The following is a 9,811-nucleotide window of genomic DNA, read 5'->3' as shown; positions in this document are numbered from 1 at the left end:
ACTGGTGCTCTCGTTTATTTTTTTTTATGTGGTGATAATATTTATAATATCATGACTTGTGAGGTGCGATACACTAGTCAAAGGTATGAATGAAGAAACTTTCCTTCGATCAAGGATGCAAGAAAATATGGCTCTTTGCAGATTGCCTGTCGCAAATTTTTTAATTCAAAAAGTAAATGTCCCATGTAGTGGGCTTTTGCAACAACATAGAACCCGAAAAGGACATTACGGGGCAGGAGTCTTCTTGTCTACTCAGTCTATCACGTGTGTCTCTAATCGAAATGAAACCCGGTGCGGAAATGCATTTCTACTCAACCTATATCCTTCTGTCATTATCTCTCATTGCGTACTCTTTCTTTCTTTTCTTTTTTCTGAGAAAGTAAAAGTAGCATGTGAGAAACAGGAAGGCAAGGATTGTACAGCTAATGTTGATATTAAGCTAATAATTTTTTTGGACAAAAAACACTCACTTTTGAATGTAAAATCTTTAATTTGTTGATATCTGCGTGTTGCTTTCAACGTAATTAATTTTAGATTGCCATTTTGCAAGGTCTGTACCTTATCCTCTAATAATAAAGGAAGTTAATTTTACTGAGTCAAGTCGTATAACTTTATCCACAGACTCCAAGGTGCTTTTACTTGTATAGTTGTATGTATATGTTTCGTGTGATACCAATCAGAGCATAAACAGAATTGCTCCAATCACTGCGGATGAAGTGACAAAAACGTAAAAGCGATGAGACCATCTTTCAACAATGAACTGTTGCGTAAGATAAGAGAATTCCTTACGGACATCGTGTCCCTTGAACTACGTAATCATTTAAAAATATCAAGTTATAAGCAAATGATACAAGATATATATGTGCATATAATATATTCTGGTAATTGTTTTTGCTAAGGCTGTTATTAGATAGCACATGTTGAAGAATCAACTATAATGTATGATCAAATTCATTGCACTATCGCTTATATCGTAAATTATTTCCAAGGGATATCATATAATTACTATTTAGGTTATCATACGTCTGTATTCATGAAGAACATCTAGAGCCCTTCACGTACTCATATTTGTATGTGTGTTTACATAGATGAGGTGCAGAGGAAAGCGATAGATGACCTAAACCTAAACCGATTTGCCACATCCCTCTCAGGTTCCCCACCGAGGCTAACTTATATGAACTTAATGTTGATCTAAATCTCGAAGCTAAGATAAGGTTATATCCGGACCAAACGTCAACTTTTCTTACGACGTCACTTCACTACCTAATCTTGGAGGCCGTTTTATTGATCGTGATCGTCAAAAACCCTGTCGCTGAAAGTTTCTTGCTGGACTTACATCATATATTTGACTTTGGAATACTTATATCTCTTATGTTGTTTTGGTTTGCCATAATTTAATATGAAGAATAATTGAAGAATATGCATTAATTCCTCCTGATTAGAAAGAACACGTATCATTGATACATTCCGAAAGGATGGATTGTTATGATATTTTTGTCTACGGAATGTGATGTTTAACCCCTATATAACAATAATGATTTTTATTATATATAAGATCTCTTATTTGAGAAATTAATTCTTGTTTAACTAATTGGAGGCACGTCACTACCTAATCTTGGAGGCCATTTTATTGATCGTGATCGTCAAAAACCCTGTCGCTGAAAGTTTCTTGCTGGACTTACATCATATATTTGACTTTGGAATACTTATATCTCTTATGTTGTTTTGGTTTGCCATAATTTAATATGAAGAATAATTGAAGAATATGCATTAATTCCTCCTGATTAGAAAGAACACGTATCATTAATACGTTCCGAAAGGATGGATTGTTATGATATTTTTGTCTACAGAATGTGATGTTTAACCCCTATATAACAATAATGATTTTTATTATATATAAGATCTCGTATTTGAGAAATTAATTCTTGTTTAACTAATTGGAGGCACGTCACTACCTAATCTTGGAGGCCATTTTATTGATCGTGATTGTCAAAAACCCTGTCGCTGAAAGTTTCTTGCTGGACTTACATCATATATTTGACTTTGGAATACTTATATCTCTTATGTTGGTTTGGTTTGCCATAATTTAATATGAAGAATAATTGAAGAATATGCATTAATTCCTCCTGATTAGAAAGAACACGTATCATTGATACGTTCCGAAAGGATGGATTGTTATGATATTTTTGTCTACGGAATGTGATGTTTAACCCTATATAACAATAATGATTTTTATTATATATAAGATCTCTTATTTGAGAAATTAATTCTTGTTTAGCTAATTGGAGGCACGTCACTACCTAACCTTGGAGGCCATTTCATTGATCGTGATTGTCAAAAACCCTGTCGCTGAAAGTTTCTTGCTGGACTTACATCATATATTTGACTTTGGAATACTTATATCTCTTACGTTGGTTTGGTTTGCCATAATTTAATATGAAGAATAATTGAAGAATATGCATTAATTCCTCCTGATTAGAAAGAACAAGTATCATTGATACGTTCCGAAAGGATGGATTATTATGATATTTTTGTCTACGGAATGTGATGTTTAACCCCTATATAACAATAATGATTTTTATTATATATAAGATCTCTTATTTGAGAAATTAATTCTTGTTTAACTAATTGGACATCTCACATGAAAACTTAACTTTAAATAAATGTGGGTGATGTCCATATTTATAACTCATCCATAAGAAGAATTCAAAGTTAGGAAGATGAGGTCTTACTGTGTATGCCCAGTTGTTGATCTTTAGGAATACTATATTATTTCACAAGTTTTAAAGTGTACTCAAGTCTTCACATTTATATTATTGAAACGGCGTGGTTACGTAGAAGTGAAATCCAATATTTTCCTGGATCTAATAAAAATTTTCCACTGCTAGCACGCACATGTTTATACCCTGTCCCACCACGAGCTCTTTGGAGTCTATAACGAAGGTGCGACTTTGTGCAAATCATTCTTCATCACGAGCAAACTCAGATCTTAGCTTGCAAACTTGCCGAGGCAACTCATTCATCTCGTTGATATCGCTTCCCCGGGACTTCTCTACATGGTTCGTATGTATGATCAAATGGCACTCCCTACTAATGTTTCTTATGAATTAATCATCTCTCGTCATTCTTACGATGAGAAGCTCGTGATAGTCAGGGAAATCCGGGCACGTAAATATTATCTCATTCGAATGAAATGATTTGACAGAAACTTGGCAGTGAAATTTTGAATCCCATCACGTATGTGATAGTTCTGATCTCTACTAGGAGAAAATGTCATATAGTACATATGCAGATGATATACTGATGAGATATAGTACATATAGTACCATGAACCCGATGACAATCATGAGCATGTTGGAAATTTGTTGCGATAAGGCGAGTGATCGAACAATAATATAGACAGAAAAGAAAATAAATCGGACACTAGATTTACGTGGTTCAATTGTAAAGACCCACGTCCACGGGGAGAAAAGCAGCGAATTTCTCTATAGATCAAGCGATATAAGGAGATTACACACTCAAATTACTCAAACACTCTCTTGGTGTTTCCCAAACCCCAATTACACCCAATACACAAATCTTTTTTGGATGTAAATCACGAATAAGCTTTGTCGCACGAAAAAACACGAAGACTCAAAGCCAACCACCCATCACCTATGAATGTCTCACAAACAAAGAAAACCATGGCACTCAAAATAAGAACGGCACTTCAATCAACAACAATGCTTCGGTGGCGTGCGGCTTCTCCTTTTACGTAGGTCCTCGACACACACTCTCTCGGAAGGAAATTATATCTGTTTTATATGTGTGCCCAGGTCAAAGTTTGACCTGGGCCCACCACCATTCCTTGCTTCGGCTTCACGCTGAACGTGTGTGTGTGTTTGGGCCCCACTTTTCTTTTAGATATTCATGTGCAGAGGCTTCATCCGTACAAGGTATTGTGTTGGGCCCCACGAAGCTAACGTCTTCAGCTTCTTCGGCCTCCTCTGCGACAAGAAGAAAAACTTTGCTGCCCTTTTATATATATATATATTTCCTCTTTTGTGCAACTTCAAATGTCCAGTTAATCTCAAACTCGAGTAATAAATTTAACAAAATTAATCCAGAGAAATCAAACTGTTTGTTGTAATCAGAACATCAATGTAAAGAAGATGATAACAATTTTATAATATCTTTCCTTTTACCAATCTTGGAGAAGAAGAAAATAAGATATCACTAAAAAATAACATAAAATTGGAGGTGAGGTACGGATATCCGAATCTCCTTAAGGCGATTAGTTCCTACTAATGGTGCTTCGCAGATTCACGAACCATGCCTCCTAAGATACAACACCTCGAACCTGTTTGGATTAGTACTATGCAAACAGGACTCAGTCGAACCGTTCAATTGAACCAGCACACCCAGAAAAAACGGAAGAGTAGAAAAGTATATCAAAGCTCTTTTGGAATCAAGTCGAAAAAACCAAAAACCCAAAAAACCATCAAGAAGCTCTATGATCCTATCTATTTATAGAGCTTTTTAGTTCATGTACAGAAGAAATACATGAATTAAATAGACGTATATATCCACGAAATTCATGAATCAAGAAATATGCGAATCCAAGAGATTCGTGAATCTAAAGACACATGAATTCAAGAGATTCGTGAACTTAATAAATGCATGAACTAAAAGATACATGAATCTAGGAAATTCATGAATTCAAAAAGAGATACGTGAATAGAAAAAACGTATCTTAATTTATTGGCTTTCGTTGATCCATTAACCATAATTATAACCATAATTATAACAATCCCCCACATTAATGGATCAACAAAATATTTTTGACTCGAAGGAATCTGAGCATGCCTGTTGAAATACACCGCATCAAGATAGGTAGCTTTTGCTTTGAACCTTCTTTAGTGAAAGCCTATCGGACTTACTTAACTGGTCGATGGATTAAGCCTTGAATCACTAGTTGTTTGTGTAAGCCTAGACAATAAACCTCACACAGAGTATTTCCAATTCAAGATTGATTTTCGGTTGTGTTCGTTCTTTTGGCCCTGAACCTCTTGGGATTCATCGTGCTTTAGAAAATCTAACCTTTAAAGATTTTTATAGAGTCGGCCAGCTCTACGCATATAGGTGCATTCCTATTAAAGATATCCTACCATATTCCACTTGGATGTTACATTCTAAGTTATAGGAATTATTAAACGCATAGCGTACCCTTAATAACGCTGTAGGAAAGCACTGTTGCATCATAGGAATGAGAGACAGTGCTTACACTAGAGTTTCCAAAATTTGCGTTGTCCTATTGAATCTAGACCATGGGATCTCCAATCGCATAGGTTAGGTTTCCACCCTGGAATCTCTTTATTGGGTTAAGGCTCTTAAACCCATTTCCCTCGATGCGCAGTTTATCTGCTCTTTTAAAAAACCTTTTGTCAGCGGATCCGCAATATTTTCTTTTGACTTTATAAAGTCTAAAGAAATGATTTCATTTGAGAGCAACTGCTTTATGGTATTGTGTCTACGACAAATGTGTCTAGACTTACCGTTATAGATCACATTATGCACCCCCACACTTTTAGAAAATTGTAGGATGGTAACTTTTCATTTCCATAACTCGTATGGAGTTTTACCTGTCTTTTTGTGGGATATTTTATTAAGAATATAATTTGCAGTTAAAGCTGCCTCCCCCCACAAGTTCTGAGGTAAACCTAAACTCAAAAGCATGGCGTTAGCCATATCCTTTAGTGTCTTGTTCAATCGTTCAGCAACTCCATTTTGTTGTGGAGTATAAGGTGTAGTCATTTGGAGAATTATTCCAAAACGAGCACAAAACTCTTTGAAATTGATTGAACTGTATTCTCCTCCTCTATCAGACCTAAGTACTTTGATTCGTTTATCAAGTTGGTTTTCAACTTAATTTTTATACTTGACAAACATGCTCATAGTCTCATCTTTGCTAGTTAGTAAATGAACATAGCAAAATCTAGTACAGTCATCGACAAATGTGATGAAGTACTTCTTTCCACCTCTACTTTCTACAAACTTTAAATCACATAGATCACTATGGATTAATTGTAGAGATTCACTTGTTCTTTCAATGGATTTGAAAGGTTTTTTTGGCAAACTTGGCCTCAACACAAGTCTCACACTTGTAACGGGCATCCAACTCAAATCTTGGAATTAACCCCAAGTTTGTTATTCTCTTCATTGTACCATAGTTTACATGTCCTAATCTACCATGCCATAGATAAGGAGACACAACAGTGTAAACTAAAGACTTTTATTTATTAATAGTTTTTGGGTACACATAATTCGAGTTTACATCAATGACAGCCACATTGGCTTTAAACAGGTCATTACACAAGTACCATTTCCCTACATACATCCCTCATTTGAAAAGTACAAACTTGTTATATTCAAATACAACTTTGAAACTTTTCTTGACAAGTATGAGGCTAGAAATTAGGTTTTTTCGAATATCTGGTACATGCAACACATTCAGCAAGGCGACCTCCTTGCCAGATGTAAACTTCGGGATCACCTTTCCTCTTCCGACAATTTTTGATGATGCAAAGTTAGCCATATAAAGCTTTTCATCTTCTTTAGCCTTCTTATAAGATGAGAACATGTGTTTATCTGCACAGATTTGATTTGTGGCACCTGTATCTAGCCACCAGCCATTAGTGTTCGACATTAGAGATGCTTCGGACATCATCACAGTAGACAATCTCTATTTAGCCGTAACTAAAGGTGTTGCCATCACAGTAGGCAAGGTTCGTTGAACTATCCCTCCAAAAATGAAGCCAAAAGCCATTTGGCCTGTACTGTTCTAAAAAACAGTCCCAAGCATACCAGTCGTATGACTTGTACTCGCATCACCAAAATTGGTGTTAGCCCAAGGGCCCGTAGCATTAATTGCTACAAATTCAGACCCTGAGGGTTGAACATCTTCCATAGCAACGGTCGAATCGACCATAGGAACGTTGTTTTCAGCCATCTCAATAATCTAACAAGAACAACAAACAGTGAGTGATATAATCGCCTTAAGATTGTTGGAAATTATATCCAAAGAAAACACAAACTGTTTGTTGTAATCAGAATATCAATGTAAAGAAGATGATAACAACTTTATAATATCCTTCCTTTTACCAATCTTGGAGAAGAAGAAAATAAGATATTACTGAAAAATAACATAAAATTGGAGGTGAGGTACGGATATCCGAATCTCCTTAAGGCGATTAATTCCTACTAATGGTGCTTCGTAGATTCATGAACTATGCCTCCCAAGATACAACACCTCGAACCTGTTTGGATTAGCACTATGCAAATAGGACTCAGTCGAACTGTTCAATTGAACTAGTACACCCAGAAAAAATGGAAGAGTAGAAAAGTATATCAAAGCTCTTTTGGAATCGAGTTGGAAAAATAAAAAATCCAAAAAACCATCAAGAAGCTCTATGATCCTATCTATTTATAGAGCTTTTTAGTTTATGTACAAAAGAGATACATGAATTAAATAGACGTATGTATTCTCAAAATTCATAAATCAAGAGATACGCGAATCCAAGAGATTCATAAATCCAAAGACACATGAATTCAAGAGATTCGTGAACTTAATAAATATATGAACTAAAAGATACATGAATCTAGGAAATTCATGAATTCAAAAAGAGATACGTGAATAGAAAAAACGTAGGGATAAGTACACTAATGGTGCCATAAGTTATGTACGGCGCTTACTTTGGTGTTAAAAGTTTCCGTCGGATCACTTAAGTGCCAAAAAATTTGAAAAACGCTCACTTTGGTGCCAACACCGATCTGATTGACCGGAAATTCGACGTGGCCTTTTTTTTATATATTAATTTTTTATACTGATGTGGCTTGCCGGAGAGTCCAGTCAGCGTGTAAACCATCAAACAATGTCGTTTGGCGTCTTAAACCCCAAGTCGAAACCCTAAATCCCCAAATTGAGAGAGAGAGAGAGAGAGAGAGAGAGAGAGAGAGAGAGAGAGAGAGAGAGAGAGAGAGAGAGAGAGAGGCTATGGCGGCGTTGTCTTCTTCCCTGAAGAACAACACCAGCAGAGAGAGAGAAGCCATGGCGGCATCGTTTTCTTCCCCGAAGAACAACACCGGTAGAGAGAGAGAGAGAGCCATGGCGGTGTCGTCTTCTTCCCTGAAGAACAACACCAACAGAGAGAGAGAGAGAAGCCATGGTGGCGGCATCTTCTTCCCCGAAGAACAACACTAGCATCAACCACTCTCTGAACAGAGCCCAATCCACCATCTTCATCTGCGCCCTCCTTGTTTCCCTTGCACTTCTCGTCTTCTCTCTCTCTCTCCATCTTCAACCCTCCTTCTTCCTCCTCCTCCTCCGCCCTCGCCTCCTACTTTCCCATCACTTCTTGGCCGAGCGATGGTGGCCAAGCACGTTGCTGATATTGTCTTGAATTCCACAAATTCAATCGGAAAATCTAGGAAGACTTGAAGATTGCAAGCTATTTGTTTCCTAATATATTTCCTAGATTTGGGTTTTAAATTTGATAGTATCTTTATGGTGGAATTCCTTTCCTACTAGGTTTAGGAAAGTGGGGATCTAAAGATCTATTTATTTCAGCAATGTACCTTATACTCTTGACATACACTCAAATAAGAAATCGTCTCTCTCTCCCGTGGACGTAGGCGGATCTTTCGCCGAACCACGTAAATCTCTGTGTTCTTAATTATTCTTGTTTTTCTTTCTCATCTAGTTAGGGTGTTCTTCCGCACAACAATTGGTATCAGAGCAATCCAGGTTCTCTGTTCCTATATTGCGACTTCTAACTAGATGGCTGGAAAAGGTTCAACCGTTCGATTTGATATTGAACGATTCACTGGGAAGAATAGTTTTACACTATGGCGGAGAAGGATGAAGGATCTGTTGATTCAACAAGGTTTATCAAAGGTTCTTCTAGGAAGATCAAACAAGCCGAACACCATCACTGATGATGATTGGGCTGACATGGAGGAGAGGGCGTGCAGCGCAATCCGATTGAACCTATCGGATGAGGCCCTTCAATATGTAGCGGAAATCGAATCTGCTCCAGAGGTATGGCTCAAACTCGAAAGCATTTATATGACGAAATCTCTTACGAACAAGTTGTTCTTGAAGAAGAGATTGTATTCACTTCGATGAGTGAAGGAGGAGATCTGTTGGAACACCTTAACGTGTTCAATAAGATGATTAGTGAACTTACAAGCTTGGAGGTAAAGTTTGAGGATGAAGACATAGCGCTTCTACTACTGGCATCGTTGTCGTGGATTCGTTTGACCACTTGGTGACTACGCTCCTTTATGGCAAGGAAACCCCGGAGATCGGAGAGGTGACTCGCTGCCCTAATTTCAAACGACACTGGAAAAGGGCAAGTAGTTCAAAATCTTCGGGAGAGGGACTCTTTGCAAAGGAGAAAACAATCAAGGAAGAGGAAGATCAACGGATCGAGGATCGAGTGGTAGGGGTAGATCAAAACTAAGGAAGGTTCAAAGGAAGATGCTACGAGTGTAATAAGGAAGGGCATACCAAGAGATTCTATCCAAATAAGAACGAGAAAAAGAAGAAGAGCTTAGATGAGGCAAGATAGCCTGACATCATTGAGACCAATGATGGGGACGCCTTGTCCATATCATCGGGAATGACACCTTTGAAGATTCGTGGATCATGGACTCGGATGCACTTTTCACATGTGTCCTCATCGAGAAGCCTTCGATGAGTAGAAGACATATGATGACGGTTCGCCTCATGGGTAATGATACTGTGCAAGACTGTGGGTGTTGGAACCGTGAA

General features: G+C 37.4%; 1 pseudogene; it reads right to left on the bottom strand.

The window, feature by feature from the left end:
* LOC120294279 overlaps positions 1 to 6,988 on the bottom strand; it is a 9,084-nt pseudogene extending 2,096 nt beyond the window's left edge.
* Positions 6,989 to 9,811: the final 2,823 nt, after the last annotated feature.

Source organism: Eucalyptus grandis, chromosome 6 (assembly GCF_016545825.1).
Source record: "Eucalyptus grandis isolate ANBG69807.140 chromosome 6, ASM1654582v1, whole genome shotgun sequence".
NCBI classification, from domain to species: Eukaryota; Viridiplantae; Streptophyta; class Magnoliopsida; order Myrtales; family Myrtaceae; genus Eucalyptus; species Eucalyptus grandis.
This window is presented reverse-complemented; position numbering and strand designations above follow the sequence as displayed.